Source organism: Acomys russatus, chromosome 2, assembly GCF_903995435.1.
Source record: "Acomys russatus chromosome 2, mAcoRus1.1, whole genome shotgun sequence".
NCBI lineage: Eukaryota > Metazoa > Chordata > Mammalia > Rodentia > Muridae > Acomys > Acomys russatus.
Window position 1 is genome coordinate 77,240,766 of NC_067138.1, and position 27,900 is coordinate 77,268,665.

Consider the following 27,900-nt stretch of genomic DNA (forward strand, 5'->3'; position numbering starts at 1 on the left):
GACCTCCACACACTTGCTGTAACACACACACACTCACACACACACACACACACACACACACACACACACACACACACACACACACAGACACTAAAGAAACAAACAAATAGATGTAAGAATTTTAAAGACCAGACCTTTCAGGACGTCAAATGGTGAATGAAAATGGCTTTTGTGTTTTGAGGAGGAATTTAAGCAGTAGGAGAAGGCAGGGAGGGCAGTAGTTTAAGGCAGCAGAACCCCCATAGAGGAATAAAGGAGGGTTTTTGGCTCTGTGTCCTTGGAGCATGTGGGCTAGTGAATTGTGGGAAATGATATCAAATGAGGTTTGCCTGGCCTCTGCCCTCTCGTTCTCTCCACTAGAAGCAGGAGCTGGGACCTCTCTGGTGACCACAGGTGGAACTCTCCTGTCTGAGCCCTGCATTTCTAGTATTAAAGCCACTTAATACCTAATTACTCAATCAGCCACAAGACCTTTGGAGGCCTTCTGGGTGGAGAGCCAATCAGATTTGTCAGAAATTCCCAAAAAGCACACAATGCTCTTGGAGGTCTCGGAATAGCTACGTCAGTGGCCCTAATGGAACATAATTTCCTGTAAAGGAAAACTAATTTAATATTTTCAGGTATTATGTAACCAAGTACCCTGGGACAGAGAGAAGATGTCTGTTAATGAGAAATAACCAGAATACAGTACCCTTACAGAATCAGAGAGCCTGCGGTTCTGTCCAGTGCTGCCAAAAGGGAGCTGATTGCAGAGAAGGGGCTTTGAGTGAGGCTTGTGTGAGCTTTGAATCCTATGCTAGTGTATAACTTCTGTGAAACCTTGGTTGCATTGTCTAACGTCTCTGAAGCACATGTGTTTCAGAGCAAAATGGAGAAGTCAAAGAATCTCAGCTCACTTGGTTGTTGTGAGTACTAAATAGGAAAAAAAATAAGGAAAAATTACACACTGCTTTGTACTTGGGACTTAAAAATACACCCAATAAATTGTGGATATTATTATTATTATTATTATTATTATTATTATTATTGTTGTTGTTGTTGTTGTTGTTGTTGTTATTATTATTATTATTATTATCATTATTATATTATTATTATTATTATTCCTGAAAGTAGGACTAAACAAAACTCACTTCCCTCTGCTCAGTTTGAAAGGAATGTTTGGGATCAGGACAATGGTCAGCCAAACTTTGAGCAAACAATATCCCATCACAAGACCATATTATACTTCTTTCCCTCTGGCTACAATACTTGAAGCCCAGTAGTAGAGGACTAACAGAACTTGGGCCTCCAATCTGGATGGTGGGCTGTAATGATCCTCTTCTTCCACAACTATAAGCACAAACAGCATCTTCAGATCCCTTTCATTGCTACCATCACAAAACAGTTCTCCGGATTGGGTTTACTACTCAGTGGGTAAAGGACTTGACACAGAAGAGTGGGAACTTGAGTGTGGAGTTCCCCAAAATCCACATAAAGCAAGATATAGCATGGATATGTAATCCCAGCACTCCTACAGTGAAATGGGAGGTGTCCGTAGAAGCCAGTGGGTCAACAAGGAAAATAGAGGGTAACATCCAACACTAAATTTGTTTTCTGACCTCCATACAGATCCTATGCATTATACATTCTCATCCTCTCTCTCTCTCTCTCTCTCTCTCTCTCTCTCTCTCTCTCTCTCTCTCTCTCTCTCTCTCTCTCTCTCTCTCTCTCTCTCTCTCTCCTATCTGTCTCTTTCTCTAATCTATAATGTGAGTATATATGCATTATTTATAGTATGTTTATATATACATGAGATAGATAGATAGATAGATGATGGATAGATGTGTGTGTGTGTGCGTGCGTGCGTGTGTGTGTGTGTGTGTGTGTGTGTGTGTGTGTGTGTGTGTGTGTGCTAGTTCCGAATGAGGCTGACTGCTTGGGTTCTATGTTCAGAAAGTGTGAGATTATGTCAGAATATGAAAATTTCAAATCTACTCTTGTCATTATGGCTTTTGAGGCCTTGAACGATTTGCCTCCTCTCCAAATTCAGCTCCCACTGTGCCATGTGGCCTCATTTTCCCATACACCATATTGTAGATTCTCTGAAAAACCACACTTCCCCCTTCTGCACATAAAGCCAACTTAATGAATTATGGCAGTTTCTAGACAAGCCAGGTATAAGACTTCAAACCCTGTCTCAACCGAATACTCTAGGCAGCCACAACCAACTTGTCAGATTTGAGCAAAAACATTAAGTGTATTCATGATTCTTGGCTAGGATGAACCTTGGCCAATTTGGTCTAGGTTTAGCCAGAGTCTCAACAACTCCCTAAAACCAACTTAAACTCTTTTCATATCTTGGGACTCTTCTTAGAAGCAAGCCTGTTTCTTTCTTTCTAATTTTTTAATTAACCCACTTTACATCCTGATCACAGCCCATTCCCTACCTCTTGCCCCTTTCCCTCCTCCCTTATTCCTCAGAAAAGAGGAGCCACTTCTACCAACCCACTTAGCACATCAAGTTGCATTGGGACTGCCTACATCCCCTTGCCCTGTGGCTCTGCAAGACACACAGCAGTGGATCAAAAACAGATGCCAAGTCTTACAGTCAGGGAATCTTGTGGAAAAGTGGGGGGAAGGATAGAAGGACATGGAGGAGACAGGAGCTGCACAAGAAGACCAATAGAGCCAACTAACCAGAGCATGGAGGGACTTGAGGAGACTGAAAAACCAACAAAGGACCATGCATGGACTGGACCTAGGCAAGCCTGTTTCTTAAAAAGTCCTTCCTCCCAATTCTGCATATTTCCCAAACTCCCAAGCTAGCACTGTCATGACATGACTTTAGGAAAGTAGTCTCATGGACTCAGGGACATATTTTCTATTGCAACTCTGATAATAATAAGCTGGACTCAGGTGTGTTTCACAGCCATGAAGATATCCTGTACAAACTCTTTGCAGAGTCCAAGACATCAAATTTCTTCTCAGGCTGTGAGGTCAAAAGGAAGGTACCTCTGCTGCCTGGAGAAACTTTGGGTTCTAAAGATAGATGCTTTCAACATAGCATCTTGTCACCAATTCACTCAACCTCAGGGTCAAACCTTTATGAATCAGGATACTTTCTGCACACCTCTAAATACAACATCAGGCAATTCCTCTACCCTTAGGAAGTTTCTTCTAGCTCAACTGAAAAGTTGGGAATATGTTTCTGATGAACTGCTACTGAAGATCTGCCTGCCCAGGAACTTTCCAGAAATCTCAGAGTAGAGTTTACCCTAGGGAGTTGCATTATACCTCTGTGACAGGAGTGTCCAGTGACTGGAGAGTTTTGAGAGATTTAAAATGATCTCCACTCACCTTCCAGAAACTCGACTTCTTTCTGCTTTTTGTCAAAATCTCACTGTTGGAGCTGTTAACAATGTACCAGCCTTCAATCCACATCTGTAAGACTTCCCTGCCATATTCTTCATCTCCCCACTTGGATAGAACATCATATCAATAGAACCATGTGACAATGAGGCTTCTTCCTTGTGGACTGGAAGTAGAAAGAGGGACAGGAAGATCTAGGGACATGCTAATCCAAGAGTCCTTCCCTGCCTGTTTCACCATCCCATGCCTGTGTTACTATGATTTCTGTTTCTAAAGGAAACACAGAGGACACATTCTTTCTTCATTTTGTGACTCTCAGTTTTGCGTCTTCTAAGTTTTGTCTGTTCTGATTAAGGCTAGCTTATTTTACTCAAGATAGCCTATTGCCTTTCACAATTCTATTTCAAGAACATTGGAACAAAACAATATATTTTGTCTTAATAAATTGATAATAAATGTGAACTATTTATTGTTCTATTTGTTTTAGTCTTGATGATCAGCTTCAGTCAAAGACCTTTCTTCTTTGTCTCACACTCAAACGAGACACCCTTGTTAGAGTTTGCATAGAAAATACTGCCAAAATGGCACATATGTTCAAATGTCCTCCCCAGCTGATGGCACTATTTTAGGAAGCTGTGGAACTTTAGGAGGTGGAGCATCACTAGGAAAAGTAGAGCATGAGTGCAGGGTCTCTGGGTCAGAACTCTGGGGCTTTTCATGTCCCTGGCCATTCCTGTCTGAAATGAAGACTCTCTATTGTCCCATGTTCCTTTTCTGTCCAAATGTATAAAGCCAAGAAACCATAGGCTGAATGAACCCTCCAAAACACTGAGCCAAAATAAATTCCTCTTACATTTTTATATCAGGCATTCTGGTTACAGTGATGCAAAATTAATGAAAATAATACTTAGTTTGTTCACATTTATTATTTTTCAATTTAATTCATTCTTCTTTCTACTGTATTACATGAGATTATCACATTATGTCATGAAATGTGATTATACACATTCCCTATTTCTCTGTTCAGTTCTCCCAATACCATGTCATTATCTCCTCCTTACTCTCTTCTTCCCCTCCTCCTTCTTTTGTAAGTCACTAAATTCATTTAGGGTATGGCCATATGTCTTGGTGTAGAGCCATCCTCTAGAGGATAGACAGCATAGCAGTATCCATGGCCCAAAGAAGAATATGTCTTCTCACAGCTATCTACTGTCAATAGCTGTACAGTTAGGCATTATATTGAAAAAATGCCTTATTTTCCATCCATTAATTATTTATTATTGAATTTGGGTTTTATTATGGCATTAGCCCCTTTTGTACATGTGATTCATTTGGTAATATTTGCAATTGCTTATCATTTTGTATCCCTAATTTACTATTAAAAGATTCCATGTCCCTAAGAATTCAGAAGGCACCTATCTAATCCATCTGCTTTCCACATATCCAACTACCTTCATTCATTCATTTATGCATCCATTCATTCAATAATTATGAATTGATTATAGACAAACAGATGAGATTGAGTATTGACCAGGATTAACACACATTCAGCTCTTCTATGGAATGCCGTGCAGTGGAAGAGATCAGCATTAGTAAAATAATTTTTAAATATATATTTCCTTTTTCCAACACTGAGCACCATATTCATAGAAGCTGCCTGGCTAACCTTGTTGCTTGGAATCAATTCTCAAGGTATAAAGCAGTGTTCCGTATAAAGATACACTCACTGAATGGAGATGAGAGGTTGGACAAGGATTTTACAGAACCTACAGGATCAAAGTTTTTCACCCCATACCAGATCTTCACTATTATAAGACACTGTGTATGACAATCCTTTATACCTCATTTCAATAGCTAACTACCTCTGGGTTGGAGATGGTTCCTCACATTTTATTTTGAAACATCTCGGGCAACCTCTTCACATTACCAATGGACAACTTAGTGCATGGAGAAGAGCAGAGATTTTTCCCAGAATCATACAATCTGTAGAGCTAGAGAGGTGGCACGCTGGACAGTCTCTTGAATTCTGCTCTAGTGATTTTTCCTAAATGCTGAGGCTAGGTTCCACCTTTATGAAGCTTCTAAAGACAGGATGCTCATCTTCATTTTGGACTAACTAATGGTTGCAGGAGTAATAACAATAAGTTCTTTTGTTAATATCTGTCTATATTTCAGGTATAGGTAAATATTTAATATTCATTAACTCTTTTAGTGGAGTCTTAGTAGTCCAGTGATATGTGACTTGATATTGGTCCTTTTGTTTCTCCATGTATCATCTCAGCTATGTGAGACCTCTATACAACTGTGTACCTCAGGCCAGAAAACAGAAGGGAATCTGCACAGCCAGCCTGACTTCTTTCTGTGTACCACAGCAGGCAGAACACAATTGCCCATTTGTACAGCGTCAGCCTGTGAGCCCCACTGCATACTAATCAGGTGCTAGAAATAGATGCATCAGGGGCAAAAACATTTACTGGCAACACTATCCTGCTTCAATCTTTCACCTTCACTGGGTAATGAGATGAACTAGAACATTAAAACCAACAAACAGCCTTTGGTGTTTACAGCAAATGTTTGCAAGAGAGTGGGAGCCAGAGGTACACTGGGGAACATCTGGATTTCTGGAAACTGTGTGATTACACAGATGTGTTAGATGCATCAAGCTGCAAAAATATCCTGTGATGTATGTCGAGAAGAAAAATAACCTCCCAAAATGGATTTTTGTACAAGTTATCAATCACTAAAAAGACAGTAAAAGAAAATAGACTAGACTCCAAGTTCATCTGATGCACTCAAAGCCAGGGTGAAGTGAGTGCTTTAGAGAGGGAGCCTTGTTGACAAGGGGCAGGAGCAGAGTGGGACCTAAGGGGTCCAGAATACTATGTATCTATATCTTAACCTCTCATAACCCTCTTTGTATAAGCGCCTTTTTGCATTGTTTGGATGGCATTGAGAGATACAGGGGAACTTATGTCTGTGCTTTGCTCACATTGCTCACTTTGCTCAAATGGATTAGAGACATTCAGTGGTGTAGTGTGTCTTAAAGCATTTCTCTGTCTACTTTTAGCACACCCTTTTTTTCATACATGTCATTTGTTATCATGCAAACCACAGTATCATGTATAACTTGGTCCTCTCAAATATTGTTTTCTTTTTTTTAATTTATTAATTTATTCTTGTTACATCTCAATGTTTATCCCATCCCTTGTATCCTCCCATTCCCCCCCCATTTTCCCATTATTCCCCTCCCCTATGACTGTTCCTGAGGGGGATTACGTCCCCCTATATATTCTCATAGGCTATCAAGACTCTTCTTGGCTACTTGCTGTCCTTCCTCTGACTGCCACCAGGTCTCCCCCTCCAGGGGACATGGTCAAATGTGAGGCACCAGAGTACATGAGAAAGTCATATCACACTCTCCACTCAACTGTGGAGAATATTCTGACCATTGGCTAGATCTGGGAAGGGGTTTAAAGTTTACCCCCTGTATTGTCCTTAGCTGGTGCCTTAGTTTGAGTGGGACCCCTGGGACCAAATCTGCCTATCATATTGTTCTAGATTGACATTGAGTAAATAAGTAAGTAACCGAGTTGCCTCTAGATATTGGCACATGCCTATGTCCATCCTTGGTTGCAGTTTTCTTGCCTTGCAAGCAAGAGGATGTGAGGTCTAGCTCCAGAAATTTCATTACAACAAACAAACGAACAACAAACCATCAAAGAAAAACAGGAATGGTGACGCCCATTGGTAATTCCAAGATCTGGAGTCCATGTGGGGACTACATTTCCTCCCCTAAACCCTCTCTAGGAAATCATCTCAAATACCTTACTTCAGTTTCTGATTCTCGATCCTCATTATACCTAATTACCATATTCCTTGTCATTGTGTAAAGTTTTAGTTTAGCCCATAAAATATCTTTTTTTTCCTATATGCACCTTTATTTCTCACCATTCTATAGCTGTGGCTGGGCATCACCTTGCTCAGTTTCACAGCTCTATACTCCAGCAGAGAGTTGCATGATGGCTCTACTTCAGCTGGCCTTTACTATGATTCAGTTGCGGTTTGTCCATCAAAGATACATGTGTTGGAGGTTTTGTGTCAACTCATGGCAATAAAGTGGAGAGAGTGGAATCTTTGAGACAAGGACACTCATAAGCCACTGGTGGCACTTCCATTAAAGTTAAAGTAGTTGTCAGGAAATTTCTTGGTCTTCCTTCAAAAAAGAATATCATAGAAGGGAGACCTTTCCCCTTGAAACTCTTTCTCCTTTCCTGGCTTAAAATGTGACATCTTTTATCCACATGAGGTCTTAATGTCATGTAAATATAATTTCCTTAAGTATCGAGAACTGATCTAAACAAATAAGCACCCCCTACTCTATACACACATGTGTATAAGTGTGCCTGCATATGTACATGTGGGTGCACATGCATGTGTGCACTTGTGTGTGGTGTGTGTGTGCAAGTGAAGGTGTGCATACAATAGCAGTCAGAAGCTAAGCATGGGTAACATTCCTCAGATACCGTCCACTTCTTTTGAGGTAAAGTCTGTCATAAAGCAGAAATCCACCAAGTGGCCTAGGCTGGCTGGCCAGTCAGGACCAAAGTTTCACTTTTCTGTGACTCTCCAGTCCTGGAATTACAAATGGACAGCATCGTACCTGTTTTTCTTTGATTGTTTGTTGTTTGTTTGTTTGTTTTAATGAAATATCTGGAGCTAGACCTCACATCCTTTTGCTTGTAAGGCAAGAAAATTGCCGACTCTTCTTTTATGAAGTTATCTAGCCAAAGGTATTTCATTAGAGTGTGCCTGCACACTAACATAACCTTCAAAAATAACAAACTCCTTACATAAAGTCACACAGGCTTCCGATTCTTAAATTAATTTCATCATAACCCTGCACTTTGAACAACATCCAAACTCAACACGATACTCAGGGTCAGAATTGGTGTTTTGCTTTCCACAAGAGAGTCGAGATTAGATGGAGGAGTCACTGTGTCAATTAGAGTAGATTACTCTGACAGGTGATAACATGCCCAGGCAGATATTTAAATCAATATCTATTTCATTTCAAATTTAGTTCAGCAATTCTGAACTAATTGTATAAAAAGAAAAATGAATTGCAAAATAAATAAGCATAAAACTAAACAGTATGGATGGGAAATGTAGGAATAAAAAAACTAAAGTTGTACACTGTGTATGCTGCATCACCAGAGTGATGAGATCAGGACAGATCTGGTTTCTTGACTCTGAAATCTATGAGGACTTTCTCCTACAATAAAATCTCACTAATAAAGTTGCATGTATTCTATCTGGTGTAGTTTGCAAAGGAACCAACCCTGACATCAGCACTCATACGTGGTTAAGGCATAGGAGAAGAAGAAGAAGGAGGAGGAGGAGGAGGAGGAGGAGGAGGAGGAGGAGGAGGAGGAGGAGGAGGAGGAGAAGAAGAAGAAGAAGAAGAAGAAGAAGAAGAAGAAGAAGAAGAAGAAGAAGAAGAAGAAGAAGAAGAAGCTGACTGAAAGGACATAGAGGAGAGATTCATCTAATCTTCCTGTCCCTGAGTGATTTATGAACTAAATAAATGAAGTCATAGCAGTTTGGTCACTACCCAAGAATTTCCAACATTCTACATGAAAACAGATACTCTCAGAGTTTACTGTTTGTTTTTGGTTGGTTGATTTTATGCCACTCTGCAGAAAACAGAAGCTCCAAGAACTTAATACTCCATTCAGTAGTCATTAACAGAAACCACGTGGATTAATGTATAAAATATAAATAGCATTAATGATGAGAAAACCTGTATTGGTCAGGTTTATTTCACTTTTCTGTAGTAATGACTGATGAGAAGCCTTTCATTAGTCATGTTTATTTCATCCTTTTGTGTGTCCATCTCTTTGGGTACTTTGCAAAAGCTTTACATATAACACTAAGATATAAAGTTAATTTGGGGTATTTCTCAAAATTTATTTTTATAAGAATTCTAGTTCCGTTGTCCTTTAGACATCTTGCCTTCTAGACCCAGCTATTCCACTCATTGGAATATACACAGAAGATGCTCCAGCACACAACAAGAAAATTTGCTCAACCATGTTCATAGCAGCCTTATTCATAATAGCCAGAACATGGAAACAGCCTAAGTGTCCCTCAGTAGAAGAGTGGATAAAGAAACTGTGGTACATATACACTATGGAATACTACTCAGCTACTAAAAACAAGGAATTCCCGAAATTTGTGGGTAAATGGATTGAGCTAGAAATGATCATAATGAGTGAGTTAACCCAGAAGCAGAAAGAATCAAATGGTATATACTCACTTATATCTGCATACTAGCCCAAGGGGCATGTCCCACGAAAGCCTTCACTTACCAGGAAACTGGGACAGAGGGGAGGGCATCCTATTGGGACTCTAAATAGAGACACATGGGAGAATAGCAAAATAAAAGGATACAGAGGGTCCTAGAAACCTACAATAGAACAATATGATAGGCAGATTTGGGCCCAGGGGTCCCGCTCAAACTAAGGCACCAGCCAAGGACAATACAGGAGGTAAACTTTAAACCCCTTCCCAGATTTAGCCAATGGTCAGAATATTCTCCACAGTTGAGTGGAGAGTGTGATATGACTTTCTCACATACTCTGGTGCCTCACATTTGACCATGTCCCCTGTAGGGGGAGACCTGATGGCACTCAGAGGAAGGACAGCAGGTAGCCAAGAAGAGACTTGATACCCTATGAGAATATACAGGGGGAGGTAATCCGCCTCAGGAACAGTCATAGGGGATCTAGCCAATAGAAAAGACATTCTCCACAGGTGAGTGGAGAGTGGGGTATGACTTTCACACAAACTCTCGTGTCCTATATTTGACCACGTACCCTGGATGGGGAGGCCTGGCGGCACTCAGAGGAAGGATAGCAGGCTACCAAGAAGAACCTTGATACCCTATGAGCATATACAGGGGGAGGAGGTTCCTCTTCAGTCACAGTCATAGGGGAGGGGAGTAAGGGGCAATGGGAGGGAGGGAGGAATGGAAGGACACAAGGGATGGGATAACAATTGGGATGTAATATGAATAAATTAATAAAATATACTTAAAAATAAAAGAATTATAACTGGGGAGGTGCTGAGAGGCTCCCAAAAGACCATGTAGTACTATCCATCACCTTGAGAAACAGGAAATAATATATTTCAGGTTGTCACCACAGTGGAAAACAAGAAACTATCATTCTAAAGCCTATCACAGGGTAGAAACAAGAGCTTCAAGTTTATATAGAGAAAAGGTAAAACAGGGTAGATATAAGAAGCACAGTCTGTGAAGCAAACTGCAGCCTGCTGCTGTGGGGTCCTATTCTGAGAAGTTCTTATTGCTTCAAGAAGAAATATAGTTTTCATCATGAAATGGTTGATCCTGCTTAGGGAGGCAGCCTCAGTTTGCCTTATGGAACAATTGCTCCTGCTTGTGGACACAGTTCCATCATAGGATGAGCTGTCTGCATGGGTCTCTCTATTCATAGAATCAGAAAATTGTAATAATTATTTTTAACCTTAGTGTCTTCAGTATCTAAGAGATTCAAGAGACACAATTTGGGACTAACTTTGTATTGGGACTAACTGTTCTTAGACTGCCACTCCTTAAGTCATTGGCATATTTCTAGTTCAGAGTTGAGCAGGGATTTTACACAAAGTCTTAAGGTAGTGAAGGAGACAGATGCTCCTTTAAGGTAGACATCCCAAACATTCGGCCTATTTTTAGTTATCCATCTGACACCTGCAAGTGCAGAATGTAGAGCCCAGGTGTGGTGGTACATACATATATTCCCAAAACCCAGAAGATGGAAGTAGATTGTCAGGGTCATCCTCAGCTACAAAGTGAATTTGAGGCTAACCTGAGCTATGTAACAACCTATATCAAAGGAAAAAAAAAAAAAAAACAGAAATTGAGCCTTTTTAGAAAAAACAATCCTACATTCTTTTCACATTCTGTGACCAACATGGAAAGATTTTGGGTAGAAATACAGAGCTCAACTTCTTATATCAGACCACTAAATCAAACTCTTTGGAGGCAGTGACCAGGAATCTACATTCTAACTTGGCTCCCTAACAATTCCTAAGTGCAATAAAATGTAAATGTTACCGAGCTCATCAAAATCCTAAAAAAGAGAAAAGAGCAATTAAAACCAGCCTTTTACTCATCTGATGACTAGATGTTACACAGGGCTGAAAATGTGGTTATTTATGTTTAAATTCACTGAGGCCAATGTCCAGTTTTTTCCACCATAGGAGCCCAATTACTCTCCATATGCCCTGCTGTAGCCTACAAAGAAAAAGCAGAGTTAAAAAGAACCCCTTTGCCCAACACCCAGGGTAATCTGCCTCTACCTTGGAAATATTTTATGACACAGATTGGAAAGGAGTGGGTCACCTTCCAGCTCCTTCCATTCGCTATTCTAGCCAGGGCCCCCACCCCTCCACAAATGAAACCCTGGAGGGCTGGTAGAAATGACAAATTACTTTACCAAAAGCGACTCAGGGAAATTAGGGCCTCCCTACCTTGGAGGCATCAAGAGACAGTGGACAAGGGCTGAAAGAAAAGAGACAAAACGCCCATTCCAATAAGGAAACGGCTTTAATCTATCAAAGTAATTCTCCTTCTTTCAGGAAGAGAGAACATGAAATTGCACAAAATGACTTACAGAATGGCACCCAGTCTGATTAGCGTGGTGAGGCCCAGAGCTCTCTGCACTTAGTATGTAAGGTAGAAAACCTATTTGAATATCCTGTTTTTTAAAAAAAAAAATCCCACATAAAAAGGAAAAAGAATGTGTTCTTCTCTTCAAAGGATAGAAATGTTGGCAAAAGCATGTATTTGCGGGAATATCGGCAAAGAGGAGGTGCTGAGCAGGGTCACAGGGAGCCTGTGATGATCAGAAAGAGTGACATTTTTATCCCTAATGCCACATTCCTCTCAGATCTCTGTCTCCTTAATCTCACAGGTTGCTACCAAGCCCTTTGTTGTATCCAGTCCACTTCAAGACCCTGACCAGGGATCAGCAGAATTTTTCTATAAAAGAGGAGAAAGTAAAATATTTCATTTTACATGCCAATGGCCTCTGTCGGGATCACTCTACCTCTGATTTTGCAGACCCAAATTAGCCACAGATATTGTGTCCATACACAGGTGTGCCTAAATTTTATGTATGGACACTGAAATTTACATTTCATAGAACTATCATATATCACTAAATTCTTTTACTTTCAACAATTTAAAATGAAAATTAATGTTTTAAGCATTCAGGCTGCCAAAATAAATAATGGGCCAATGTGCATCATGGGGTACTGTTTGCTCACCACTGGTCTTCATTACAGTTGGTGTGGTGTGTGTGTGTGTGTGTGTGTGTGTGTGTGTGTGTGTGTGTGTGTGTGTGTGTGTGTGTGTCCTTCTGTGAATCTGTCAAAAGAAATGTCAATCCTTCTCAGTACAGGATCCTTGATTTTTCAGCATGTGTACTGGTCCCCTATCTTTTACCTCTGAAATATTTTTCTTTCTTTTCTTGGAATCCACCCAGTCTTGTAATCCTCTAGCTCATCATCTCTGCCTTGGTGGCTTTCAGAACACATGCCCATCCTACATCCTTTACCTATGAGTCTTATCTCTTGTAAGAGACTCTAAACTTCTCAAAAATTAAACAGTATCTAACACAAAAACCTATTAGTCAATTAATTCCCTATAACAGAGCTCTTAGATAAACATAGGTGTTATCCCCAATTACAGGTGTTGGAATTGTATCTTGAAGGAGGATGTCTAGTTGGCTGAGGTCATTGATTCAAGAAATGACAAAATAATGACTCCTCCACATGTACTTGATGTAACCCACAGGCCTAGAGTGATGGATGCCTTCCAAATTGCATACTTCTCAGTGTCTCAATGCTATCGGGCTCCTATATCTAATAAGTGTCCCACTTAACTGTCTTATTTGTGAAGATTTAGAATATTACTCATAGACATAGATCCACTACAAGAGTAACGGCAAAAGAATGACAGCTGAAAGCTGACATCTCAGAAGAGTCTCAACCTCAGGCCCATAAACTCAGAAAGCACAATGTCCAACACCATTTTGTGAAGGCCTGATGACATTAAAAGCATGCCTATGTGGTCCATGAAGCGTGGATAGGTCATGGTAGAGGCACTAAGCCCTGTCAAAATGATCAAGTAAATTCCCTGCATAAACTGAAGGGAAGTTGGATTCCCAATTCAGAGGCTTTGGGTGGTAGTGTCATGATTGGCTTTTGAAAAATTCTGTTTGAAGATGCCAGATCTTTGTCATTAATTACATGTATACTACAGAATCCACTCCCCAGTTGATAATGGAAAAACAACAGTTTTCCCTGTCAGCTACATTTCAATGAACCCTCTATTTTACCTGCTACTCATGGCTGCTGGCCTTGCCACGAACCAATTTCCCTGTTTGTTTCAGACTTGAAACATTAAATATAAATCAAACAACACTGCTGAATTCTTGCTGAGCTTGACCCCATGCTGGATAATGCTGGTGTAAAACTAGGAATCACTAAAACAAGTCTTATCCTTAAAAGTCTAGGAAAGAGTCAGATGAGAAGACAGCACATTGGCCTATGCTGTTCTAGGCTGAGAGTAGCGTTTCACAATCAAGATGAAAGGGCATATTTGGAGCTAGAAAGATAGTCCAGTGAGTAAAGCTCTTGCTCAGTATGTGGCTCTGAGCTTTAATCACCACAATTCAAGGAAATGCAGGCATGGTAGCACACATCTACTTTCATGACAAGATGGAAGGTGGAAACAGAAAAATTCTTTGAGGCTCATGGACTAGCTACCTTGAAGTATGAAGTAGACAACACCAAGATAGATATTGTATCAAACAGTGTGGAAGAAAAATAATCACATTAGGCTTTTCTTTTGACCATTTGTGTACACTTTGACACAAGCACATCTGCACATTGGCATTTGCGCACATACATTCACACATTCATATATATCATATACAAATGCACATGTGTATACCGAAGAACAATCTAAAATGATAAACCTACCTTCTCAAATATTTTGATTTTAAACATAGTCTTGGTTTTCCTGATCTTGTTCTCCTTATGATTACTGAACTTGAAACCACAAACTGTGACATATGTCATTCTAAATAACTCTTAGAAACACCTGGTATTTAGTTTGGTCCTTACTTGGCTTTGTCTATGATGTTCCCTTTTGCTCCAGACTGCCATGTGTTGTTCATTTTACGTTTTTCTAGGATGCAATCTCTGTGTATTTCTCATTCTTAGATCTGCTGCTCTTGTCTTAATGCTAACAAATGACACATTCTCAAGCAAAAAGAAATGATAGTCACCACCGTGAGAAAGCCATATATTACTAAATTACTAATGCCATATGGATGGCTTTGGTAAATATTTAGTAAGCATCTAGCGGATGCCGTGCTATGTGTCTGGTAATATAGTACAGAGGAATAATACTCTTGCACTAGAGAATTCACTGCTGATAGAAAGAAACTATTTGCACTTTGTGTTTACTGAGCATACAGCACCTAAGGCATCTTCTATATAATAGCACCTGTTCTTGGAGCCAGGATTCTGGGAAGTAATATAATATAAATCTATTATATAATTATTATTATATTATATAGCAATATAATATAAAATGATATATAATAATAAAGCCTTCTTTATGGAGCCTTAGTAAATATTCTGGCCCTTCCCCCTCCAGGCACATGGTACTATCCCACACTTCTATTTATCTGACCTCTATGAGGATGACTTGACTCATGTTAGTTAGATAAAAACATGAGTGGAAATGACACATTTTACATGCAAGCTAAGTTCTTTAAGACCCACAGTGTAATTACCGTCACCATTTTTCCCTACAGTGGCAAAACAAGTACAGTTTCAGACTGTGTCACCCCTCAAGTGACTGAAGTGAACAGATTACTTTGTACCTTCTCACATGTGGAGTTAGAAAGAAAAAATTTGAGTGACATTTAGCCACTGACATTGGGGAGAGTCTTATTGTGGGGAGAGTCTACTTCTATATAATCTGAGCTCACTTTATGAGTTCAGGATACAAGCACAAAGTACAATGGAAAAGAAGAAGAAAAGTCTAACGAAGCCTAAAGATTACAGTGAAGCTTTCAACAAAAAAAGCATGCCTTAACTGCCCAATCATAATTATTAATGGAAAATAGAGACTGACAGACCCATAAGGAGAAGGCATGGCCTTGAGAAACTATTTCACCTCCCTGAGCTTCTGTATCCTAATCAGAAAATTTGACATAATAATGGATATATCAATGGAATTTTGGGAAGATCAAATAATCCAGTAGAGTGCACATGGTTCATACTGGGCTGTTATAAGCATCAGGAGTCAGGGCTATAATTAACAAAACAAAACAAAAAGGCTTAAAAATAATGTAAAAACAGGAGAAACAATTCTTATATAATATGAGCATTTGAAATAACTTTTGGATATCTCTTTTCTCTTTCCTTCTCATCTCTTTCCCCATTCCCAACTTGATCTCTCATGTTCCATCCTCAAGCAGATATTTTCATTTACAAAGCCGAGACCTGGTTCTGTGAAACTTCAAGCTAGAATGGCTTGCGAGCTCCAGACCAAGAATAATTTTGTCTAGTATTTTCAATGGGGTTAAAACATAAAAGACCCTGTCAACAAACTAACCATTACTCACAGCTGTGGAAGAAGTGGCATGAAGTGTTCTATAAGGTGGCAAAGCACCCAAGGTTTATGTGGCTCACAGAAATAGCAGTTTTATCAGATTGTCCTTGATTTAGAGGATTCTGTACATCAAAGGAAGACGCACTATGTAGAAACAAAAAGGAAGAAGAAGAAGAAAAAGAAGAAGAAGAAGAAGAAGAAGAAGAAGAAGAAGAAGAAGAAGAAGAAGAAGAAGAAGAAGAAGAAGAAGAAGAAGAAGAAATTTCCACTGCACTGAATGTTATGCAAAGCAGACATTGCATATAGAATGGGGTGGATTACTTGGTGGAGTATGATAAGGAAAACAGAGAAAAAGCAATCATGTTTTGCTAGAACACAGAGTGATGCATACATCTGTGTATGTATCAGTGCATATACACATGTGCATGTATATGATGGTGGCAGGAGATGACAGGTGATGAATCTGGGCAGGTGAGGTAGGGTAAAGGATTCAATGGCATATTTTACATAGTGTTCTGGCTAGTTTCATGTCAACTTGACAATGCCTCCAGGGCATTTTCTTAGTGATTGATATGTCTATTCCTGGGCTGGTGGTCTTGGATTCTATAAGAAAACAATCTGAGCAAACCATGGAGATAGCAATCCTCCATGGCCTCTGCATCAGCTTCAGCCTCCAGATTCCCTCTATGAGTTTTTGCCATGACTTCCTTCAATGATAAGCCAAATAAATTCTCTCCTCTTCAATCTGCTTTGGTCATGGTGTTTCATCATTGCAAATGTAATCCTAAGTAGGACACATACCTTGGTCAAAAGACAGGTGATAGAGTTTCCCATAATTCTAAAGCAGTCTAAGCCAATGGGCAGATAATTTTTCATGCATCCTGGTGTTTTCAGATTTACTGCAAGGAAATGACCAAGGAACATACAATATACAAACAGAACTAAGGAGACAAAGGAACACAGACACCTCCTGGGGCTATGCCTACTTCTCATATGTGTGTTATTCTAATACTGGGAGATATCCAGTTGCTCTTAAAAAAGCCAAAATCTATTCTTATTTAATGGAAAGTGTCAGGAAACCATCCACACCCCATCCCTTTCTTAAAGGTAAAGAGGCAGGGGACAGATACAAAGAGACCACTTGGACTTTAATCTTTTTATAGCAGTGAATTATATTGCTGGAAGAAGGTGAGGCTCCACAAGGCAAAGAAGAAAAGCATAGTAGCTGTGTACAGCAGGTAGTCAATTTTCACAAGTGGGAAAGAGGACTGAAGTTGAGTCTAAGGGCCAGAAAGATATAGAGTCATATTGTTACTCCTCCTTAAGTCTCTCTTTCTAGACACAGAAATGCATATCACTTCTCTCTGTGCCTCAATTGCTTCATCTGTATGACGGGTATCTTAATGCCTCTTCCTCACAGGATTTCCATTGGCCCTGAATGCAAGCTAATATATAGTAGACTCCCCTGTGACCGTGGGGAGTTCATACACATTAAGTCTCATCTTACTAGTCAAAATTAACCCACGTGCCAGGTAGAATGTGTCTTCTTCCATCAAATATGCCAGGGAGTTCCCATTCCCATAGTGGGAAGAGATCCCAAGGTTAACTCTCCCTCTCTCTCTCTCTCTCTCTCTCTCTCTCTCTCTCTCTCTCTCTTTCTTTCTCTCTCTCTCTCTCTCCCCTCATGTCTCCAATCAACCACTACACATCCTGAAGAGTCACCAGCCTTTTGAGTGTCATTCCCACCTTCTGGAATATGGCTTTGAACAAAATCAGAAGTCTCTACTCATGAGCTCAGGCCCAGTATTCTCTGTGTAGTGAGAGTTTTTTAGTGCTAGAATATTGGTGCTCCTGGCTACAATGTGAACTTCACCAATAGCAAAAGTCTTCACCGGTTCATGGTGCCACCTCAGGCATTTTAATTTACACACATCACCTATATGACCCTAGTATACGTCCCTCTAACCACTATACTATCTTCCTTACTCACAAGGTCATGGGTCCACTTGTTACATAACAAACCATGATGACTTTCGTTCTTTTGCCTCTTATCTTGGCCTCTCATTCTGAAATGTGTAACCTTACTCTTCCCTATTTCAACCTAGATCTTACTCATCTTTGATAACTTTTATCTCTTAAGTGTACTCATCTTATATTTCTTCAAGAAATATTATGAAACCAAACCTAAGTTAAGAACGCAATTGTTTATGTTCCAGACACCATTTTAACCTACTCATGTGACACAATGGCCTTGATATGAATGTGCTGTCACTTCTACTTTACAGAAAAGGCCATCAGGTTTCAGAGAAGTAAAGCAATTTGCCCAAAGGCACACAGATAATAAGTGGAAGAACTAAGTTTAAAAATCACATTCATCTGACTCGAGTCACTGATTCACTTTCTCTTATTATGATGTGTAATATAGTAATAATATCAAGAGGTAATTATCAGTGAGATAGATGCACATTCTGATTTGCAGAGGGCTTTTTCAATTACTCCTTTGATCTCATTAAGAGTTTGCAACACAGAAAAGACATAGCTAATTCTTTCCATTTATAGATTTAAAAAAAAAAATGGGAAAACTTCATTTCCTCTCTACCAAAGAAGCACCAGCTATGCCTTTACATTTTAAAGGAACAAAATTCTCCCTTTTAACTTGGGGCTGGCAACAGGGGCAAAACCAAATATATACTGATGTGTAAATAATTTCCTCTACGTGACCATTTCAGTGAACATTAATTGGGAGGAATTGTCTTTACCTACTAGAGCTGGAGATCCTGTTCTTATGAATTGATTACATATCACTGCTATATTCTCAAAGCAATTAGCTGATCTATGGCTGCTTCCAGGCATATATCAGTACAATCAGTAACAGTCACTAACTCCAAGGTTTGTCTCAAGGGTGATCCAGTTACTTCTTCATGCTTCTTTTTTCTGGACCCACAATGGGACACAATGCCATTTTTTCTCTCTAATCATCTCTGATCTAATGAAAATACAGTGAGACAGTTCTTGCTTCTGCCTCTTTCACCCTCAATACTTCTGCTCTATACTCCTGGCTGTGATCCCCCTTCCCTGTTGCTCTCCTTACTTTATGTCCCTGAAGCAAGTCTTCATTCATCTGGTCACTGTGTTTTGCCTGCTCACAGCTAAGATAGAAATTATCTTCTTAAGGTATCGGAACAAGCATGTCTACTCTCCTATAGGAAAAAACTTTTTTTTATTATTTTTTAAATAATTTATTCAGATTACATCTCGATTGCTATCCCCTCATTTGTATCTTCCCATTCCCACCTCCCTCCCTCTTTCACCCTATTCCCCTCCCCTAGGTCTGTTACAGAAGGGGACTTCCTCCTTCACCATATGATCATAGCCTATCAGGTGTCATCCTGGTACTCTGCTTACTCTTCCTCTGAGTGCCACCAGGACAGTAAGAAACTTTTATTCTCAACTCAAGCAGGATAAAGAAGACAATCACATACACTTGCATATGTGTGTGTGTGTGTGTGTGTATGTGTGTGTGTGTGGTGTGTGTGTGTGGTGTGTGTGCGTGCTCTCGTACTCTTTATAGAGTAGAGAAGTATATGTGGAAAAACTTAATGAGCTCTCATTTATTGAGTGCATACTTTATGTCCTCCAGTGGGAGATCTGTGTCACGGAGACTAGAGAGTGAAAATGGATCTAGGACCCAATTCCCTGCCAATTCACTTCTTGGCTGTATTATGCACAACTGGAGAATTATGTACCATGTTTTTTATTTTGAGGATGATTTCAACCTTTCTTAATCTTACTCTGTACTCTAGCTGTTTTCTTTTATGGCTCAGGAAGTACCTTGCAAGAAAGTATGTCTGAGTTACCCCAACATATGTCCAGCAGGTCTTGGGGACTGGGCCCTCTTTAGCTTTTAGCCTTAAGTGACCCATTGTTCTCTTCTTTAGCCACTAATTCTGTAAGCAAGCCTGAATCTGTCCTTTTCCCTCTGTTGTCCAAGTTAAGTTTACTGCCTGGTCCCTGCCTCCCTCTTACTTACAAAATGGTATCCTAAGTCACCCTCCTCCTCTGAGTCTGAATCATCTGCAGTGCCGCAGCGTTATGGTAAGCAGGTATAGAAGGAAGAAATGGGGGATTAACCGTGCAGAGAAAGCTACACCAAGAAAAGCTCTAAAACAGCCCAGCTTCTAGAACATGTCCTGCAGAATTGGATGCCTTTTATATTAGCAAATACCCATGAAAGTGTGGAAACTAATTATGATACATGTCAAATGACTTGCCGAAAGTCACTCTGTACTTGGCACGGTCAAAATTCAAATCTGGAACCTTGAGATTAGAGACTGAAGCTCAGCTATGATTGGGTAAAGCACTAAACCAAGGTGCAGAAACCTCCCCTGAGATGCTCCTGCTATAGCTCAGCCTTGGAGGAAACCTTCAGTCTTGTGAGAACCCACAATGCACTTTCATAATCACTCTGTGGATGCTAGGGTGGAGGATGGGGCTCCTCCTTGACCCCTGCAGGCAATCAGCTTAGCCCATGAAGCATGAGATTTAATTACCCTTATCTAAGCTTAAATAACTGCAAATATTATTGTCGGTCACACAAAATTATTGCGCCCTTTGAAAACACCCAGCCATTTCCCTGACTCTGATTTCCTCAGTTAAGGGAACAATGTTGTTAATGTCACAGAAGTCCATTGTTAGGTGAGGTCCAGTGTCCTGTGGACAGTTGCTGTGACATTTTGTAGTACCCAGTATGCCAACGTGAGACTTACTATTTGTCATTTGTTGGCAAAGAACAGCATAATGGCTGCTACCATGGCGTCAGGCTAGGAGAAAAGTCAGTAGAGAGCACTCAAATTTCTCTCCTTGTTACTGGTACTCATTGGGGAATTTGCTTGCCCTTTCTGATTTTTTATCTTTCTGTGAACCCTCAGCTTCTCACGGTGTTTTTGGCTAGAGAGTTGGGAGACAAGTGCATAGCATATTGGAAACTAACAAGAAAAATCTTAGGGTGGGTATGGTGGTGCATGCCTTTTATCATCCCTCACTCAGAGGACAGGCAGATCTCTATGTGTTAACAGTGTGATCTACATAAAAAGCTGCAAGCCAATGTGAAACTATGTCTTAAAATAAACAAGGAAACAAAAGCAACCTATAGAAAGGACATAGATTTGCCATTGATGCAATGCTAAACCAGAGCAGAGGCTGGGAGAAGGAAGTACAGAGTATTCAATATAGCATAAGTGTTCAATTAAACCTGGACATATGGACCAATAGTCTGAGCCTGACTAATGACAAGTTGAGTGAACAAAGTAAGTTGCCTTTCTTTTCTGAATTTCTTTTTTCCGTTCTATTAAAGTGGACATAACCTCGTCCTAGGCTGTTCAGGTAATATGATAGATGATGTGGTGGTTTGAATGAGAATGTCTCCCACAGGTTCATGTAGCCCAATGCTTGGTTCCAAGTTAGTGAAACTGTTTCACAAGGATTGGGGATTGTGGCTTTGTGGGAGGAAGTGTGTCACTACGGGTAGGTTTTGAGTTTCCAAAGTCCATGACATTTCTTGTTGGCTTTCTCTGCCTTGTGGTTATCTCTGAAGATATAAGCTCTAATTTACTGCTCCAGCACCATGCTTGGCTGCCTGCTGTCATATTTCCTGCTATGATGGCCATGGACTAACCCTCTGAAACTATATGCCTACATTAAACTCTTCATTCTGTAAGTTGTATGGTCATGATGTCTTCAAAGCCTTAAAAAGCCCTAACTGAGACAGGCAGATTATAGATAGATAAGAGAAATAAAGCTAACTAATTTCTTTTAGAAAACTTTGATAAGTCACAAGCAAGTAAGAAGTATTATGGTTTTGTTATAACTACCTTGGTAATCTATGAACAAGCAGGTTGAGGTCCTAGATGATGACGGTCATGATGAATTTGATGATACGATGCTTGACATAAGTTGCTTTTCTCCATTTTCATTAATATGCAAAGTAGCATTTCTTAATCAACTATAAAATGTCAACCTGTGCTAATTACATATAGTGAATTCTCTATAATTTTCTTTTTAATTTTCTTTTAAATATTTTTCTTCCAGTTATTTGTTTATTTAATTACTTTACATTCTTTACAGTCCTTCTTAGAGTTGGTATTATTTCAGCCATTGACACTAAGGAAGTTGTGGATCAGAGGATTTTATGGTTGGTTCTACATTGCCTAAAGAGTAAGTGTCTAGGGCTAGAAACTAGTTACACTTGAACCTAGGGTTCATGCTCTAAATAATGGAGGTAAGGATTCTCCATTGTGATGAGGAAATCAAGAGCAGTACCAAGGAGTAAGATTCAGTGCACAGCAAGCAAGTTCTGAGAAGTCACGTGTAAAGTGTAGGGGAGGAAATCAAAGATCTATATCTCAATAGTTTGTTAGAACTATCAGTATTGTGGACCCTGCCCTGGGTATCCAGCAGACCCTACTTAGAAGCCAAGACTCACAGCCAAGATGGTTATAGTTCTGCATATCAGGTCATTTGAATTTTATGAGCAATGAAGCAGTGAGGCCAGAGATTGATGGAATCCTGTATCCATCACCACATTGCTATGAATTATAATCATATGTTCTTTACTTTCTAGTCCTTAGTTTTCCAGAATGTAATATTGAATATAAGTAGACAGGGGAGTGACACAAAAAACAATGGCCTAAAGTAATAATGCCCTATTCCTGCAGTCAGTACAGACATCATTAATGGATCTCTGCACACTTTCCATGCCCAAACTGCAGAATTCTACAGAAACCACTCTAGTGGTAGCCCCAAACAATCTATCAAAGTCAGCACCAGAGTGAATTGCACAGCAGCTAAGGATTGGCTCCAGTCTCAGGCACTATGATTCTGATACTTTATCTACTGGCTTCTGATATTATTATCTTTCATGCTCACCTTAGAGATACACAGAAATTCTGAAGGCTTTCAAATCAACCAAAGCAGTGGAAAACCATAAACATTTAAAGCTGGGCTAAAGAGATGGCTCAGTGGTTAAACATGCTGCCTGCTCTTCCAAAGGTCCTGAGTTCAATTCCCAGCAACCACATGGTGGTTCACAACCATATGCAATGTGATCTGATACCCTCTTCTGGCCTGCAGGTGTACATGCAGGCAGAACACTGTATACATAATAATAAATAAATAAATCTTTTTTAAAAAAACATTTAAAGTCAGTGGTGTTCTTGTATTTGTCTAATTTAGTTATTTTCCAATTGCTGTCCTCTGAATTCTCAGGCTTCCCTAAGGTAGTTCACCTTATTTAGAAGATTGGACCCCAAGGCTGAATTGTCACGCCTCCTTTTTGTTGTTGTTGCTGTTGTTGTTGTTGTTTGTTTTCTGTATTGAGGCTTCAAATGAAACTTCATTTTTGTCATGTATTTATGCAAACTATTTTTTAAAACTAATGTGTGAGATTGTACACACTGAAGGATAGGAAGGGAGAAAGGGAGAGAAAGAGAGAGGGGAGTTCTAAGGAAGGAAAAACGGGCATTAGAAAGCCACTGACCTAACCCAATTTACAAACAGAAAGTCCAAGATATTGGACAAGACTGGGTTAAGGTCAGTTTTCTGAAGTACTAGCTACATCAAAGTGCTTTTCATGGTGTCCTAGTTTCTTTTGCCCATAAAAAGTTGGAGAATAAGCAGAGTGGGGAATCTATCTTTCAAGAAGGAGAACAAACAGTCTAAATTAAAAAATAAAATATAGCATTGACCTTGAAACCCATTGGGGATAGAGACATTGCTAGCGGGTCATGATCCTGCACTGCTCTTCCAAAGACCCCCAAGTTCATTTCTTAACACTCACATTGAGCTGCTCATGACAGCCTTTAATTCCAGTTTCAAAGTATCTGGTACTTCCAGCTTTTCTGGACACCTCTGTTCATGTGCACATAGCCATACAGACATAAACATATACACATAATTAAAACTAAAATAAACTTTCAGAAAAGTAAAGAAAGTTGAAACTACCAAAGGATACTACATTTTAGAAAAACCAAAGCTAGAATGACAGTATCCAAGCTGTATAAGGGTCCAGCTAACATACTAAGTGGCACGGTTAGATGGTTAAAACATGTGTGTAGTAAGTCCTAGAAGGCATCCTGTGCCTCCTTGCTTGATGGTGTATATGCAGCCCATGCCTCTTGGCAAAGTATCCCCTGGGCCATTTTATGGTTGCTTCAAACTTCCCTAGAGTCATATGCTTTCTTACAAGTATGGGTTCCTACAGGTTTTAATCTGACTCTACTGTCAACCCATGCTCAGACCAGGGATGCTTGTAGAGGCTTATGAAACATCTGCAACCTATTTTGAGGCAGTCCTATTCCCTATGAACTGAATTTTCTTCCTCTCAAGAGTTTAGGCTTCCTTTATCATCCATATAATCAGTCTATATCTCCTTTAATAACAAGCGTTTTCCATGTGATCCAAAGAACTTCCTAAACCCCAGAGGAGGCAGAGACACTAAGAAAGATGGTAATGCACAGTTTAAGTATCTTGTGTGGTCGGCAAAGCCAACCTCTTGACCCCATCATATTAATAAATGTGGCAAAACAATGAAGATGGTTAAAATTTATCTTGAATTTGACTGGATTGAGAATCACCTAGGAAACAAACCTCTGGCATGGCTGAACTGATGGTTCTCTTTTTGTTAATGGAAATGGAAGACATTCTGTAATGGTGGACAGTACTATTCTATGAGCTATATCTGCTATTACATGAAACTGAGAATTTGAGCATTTCTCTCTGTGTCTCTGTCTCTGTTTCTCTCTCTCTCTCTCTCTCTCTCTCTCTCTCTCTCTCTCTATCTATCTATCTATCTTCTCTGTCTCTCTCTCTCTCACTGTCTCTCTCTGTCTTCTTCTTCTCCTGCTTCTCTCTCTCTCTCTTTCTCTCTGTCTCTGTCTCTCTGTTTCTGTCTCTGTCTCTCTCTGTCTCTGTCTCTGTCTCTGTCTCTCTCTGTCTGTCTCTCTCTCTCTCTCTCTGATTTCTGAGTAAATAATGTAAACAATCTGCTCAAACTCTTATTACCATAATTTCTCTGTTATGACTGACTGTATCTTTAAATTATGATGCAAAATAAACTCTTCCTTACAGAAGAAATAGGAAGAGGGGAAGAAGGAGGAGAAGGAAAAAGAGGAGGAAGGAAGGAGGGAAGAATGGGAAGAAGCTGATATTGTGCTGTTGTCTCATTCAGAAAGTAGAATAGGTTAGCAGTATTTTTTTTTTCTTCTATGGGAAGATGAATCTGAGGGTCTTGCTCAAGATCACAGAATATGTGTGTTGTGAAGACATTTTGATTAGCTTACATCCCTTAGATGTAAAAAATAAAGACCAGTCAGCCACCCATGCCTTCTACTGAAGAAAATCACTGCATTGTTAACATGTATAAGTGTACAGTTCTTTTCTCTAAAAAGCAGTCTTCTTTGAGATGCTTATAACACAACATGTTCTTTCACACTTCCAAGGATGGAACCCTCACACTCACCCACCCACCAACCTAGAGCACACTTCACCCCCATGATTTCCATGGCTGGTTACTTGGGTCTCAACTGAAATGTCACTTCTTTAATAGGCTTTCCAAAAGCTCCCGATCCACAGTCTGTCGTGTTATTTTCTTTCACAGCACCCTATATTTCATGGACCTGACTAAAATTCGGCATTTTATGTAGTTATAGGCTTGCTTTTTCCTTTATTTGACAACTCCACAAACAAACAATAAATAAATAAATACATAAATAAAATCCCACCTAAGTGGGTGAGTAACTGATAGTACTGAACTAGAGCCATCTGAAAAAGATGTCTTGGTTCTGAGTAATGAAGGGAAGGTGGAAATTGCTTTACCTTGCTGATTCTTAGAAATGATGTATTGACATCAGAGTGAAAGTTACACTTCCGTGTCAAAAGATACATTTTGGTCAAAACCACAATAACAACAACTACAATAGCATTTCTTAATGTATTTTGTTAGCACTGAAACACTATCCCTACAATAAGCCACAACCCAGTGTCATCAAAGAGGATGTTTCTAGAAGAGGGAGAAATATCTTCTTAGAGCAATCTACACTTCATCCCTATCAGTGAATTAATACACTAGCAAAGTCAGAGCCTCTGTGATCCAATTATCTCCCCCAAACCCATCAGTTGAAAGTCAAGGTGTTAAACCATGAGTCTGTGGGACGCATTTTAGATTCCAACCATAATACCAATCCTGTTTCATCTTCTCAACACTTACCAGCTAAGCCTGATGATTCTACTTGATGAAAGAAGAAAAATAAACTGCCTATCTCCATGCATACTGAGACAGACAGGTTTACAATCCAGCCTTACTTAGTGCCAAGACATGTTTATTCATCTACAACCCAAGTATTTATTTGTTCAGCACCTACCATGTTGCTAGAGTATTGTGCTATAATTTAAGATTATACATTATATAACACAGAGGAGGGAAATTTCTGTTTTTGTATGGTGCTTACCTGTAGATTAGCAACAGTCCAAGATTCTACAAAGCTGTCTTGCTATTGGGAAGAAAGTCAAAAAGAGGCAACATTGAAGTATTTGAATTCCTAGGCTTGATCTTACATCTCCCGCCTGGATCCCCTGCCTTTCCTCATGTTCTCATACCTAGATACAGGGTATAGATGCCATAAGTCAAGGCTTAGCCACAACTTGTTAAATGTTGGACTCTTGCGAAGGTCTTGGGATATCATCTGAGATTGAGTGTAGCCATAGCCAGCTGAGCTAGTAGTAATATCCATCAATGTTCTATAGTTTCCAAAATCATTGACCTATCCTAGGTAAGATGGATTGAGCTTCTATGAGCTACTGTTATAATTCAAGTATTTAAAGGGTGTCCCCAGGCAAAGCTCATCCAGTTATTTTGTATGCATTCCCTAGGAGATTGCTTCATGTCCAGGCCAGCCCCAAGTACCATTTTCAGACTCATGATTCAGGAATGTAGAAATGGCTGAAACACTGCTGATTTATCTATCCTAGGACTTCAAAAGCCAAGTACATGGCTAAGCCTTGACATCTGCATTTGTAAACTAGGCCCTCTGGGGTTCATCCTAGTCCCTCAGTATAAATTAGACAACAGAGTGTGAAGCAACCACCAAGACTCCATGGGCAGGGGTCACTGAGTGACCAAACCTACTTGCTTGATCCTATCCATATGTCTGTTTCTGCTACCTCTCCATAAGGCTATCAGATGGGACTTAGCATATGCTACTTTGGTTACCCTTTTTTTTTTTTTTTACTAAGAACCTATCCCAAGAAGCAGTTCTCCCTCTCTCCACTTGCGCAGCCTATTTTTATCCTCTGCACAGCTCACTGCCTGGGTGGCAGGCACCAGCAGCTCCAGCTGTGAGGAACACAGCTAAGCATTGTTTTTCCTCCTTCAATCTGCCAGCAACACTTCCCCTCAACACTCAACCTGGGGAATGCAGCCTCAGGCACCATTTTTTTCAGTTTCTTGCAAGTGGTAGAGAGATATTTGTGCCCACTAGATGGAGTAATAAGGAACATGAAAGCAGAAAGAACAAAGGAAGAAAAACAAAGATAAAAAAGAAGGAAACAGGTAGACATAAAAAATAAAAGAATCTCAAAGATTCAAACTTCTGCTTCAAATTCATTCCCTTTTCATTTATTCAGGTAGTATTTATGAAAATATCTTATGCACATGGCACTGTATAAAAGCACTAGAAATATACTAGTGGACAAAAATAGCTCTCTGCCATCCTGGTGAGGGAAATTATTAATATTTGTTAATCCCTATATTGGCTACTTTTCCTATTGTTCTGATAAAAAAAATACTC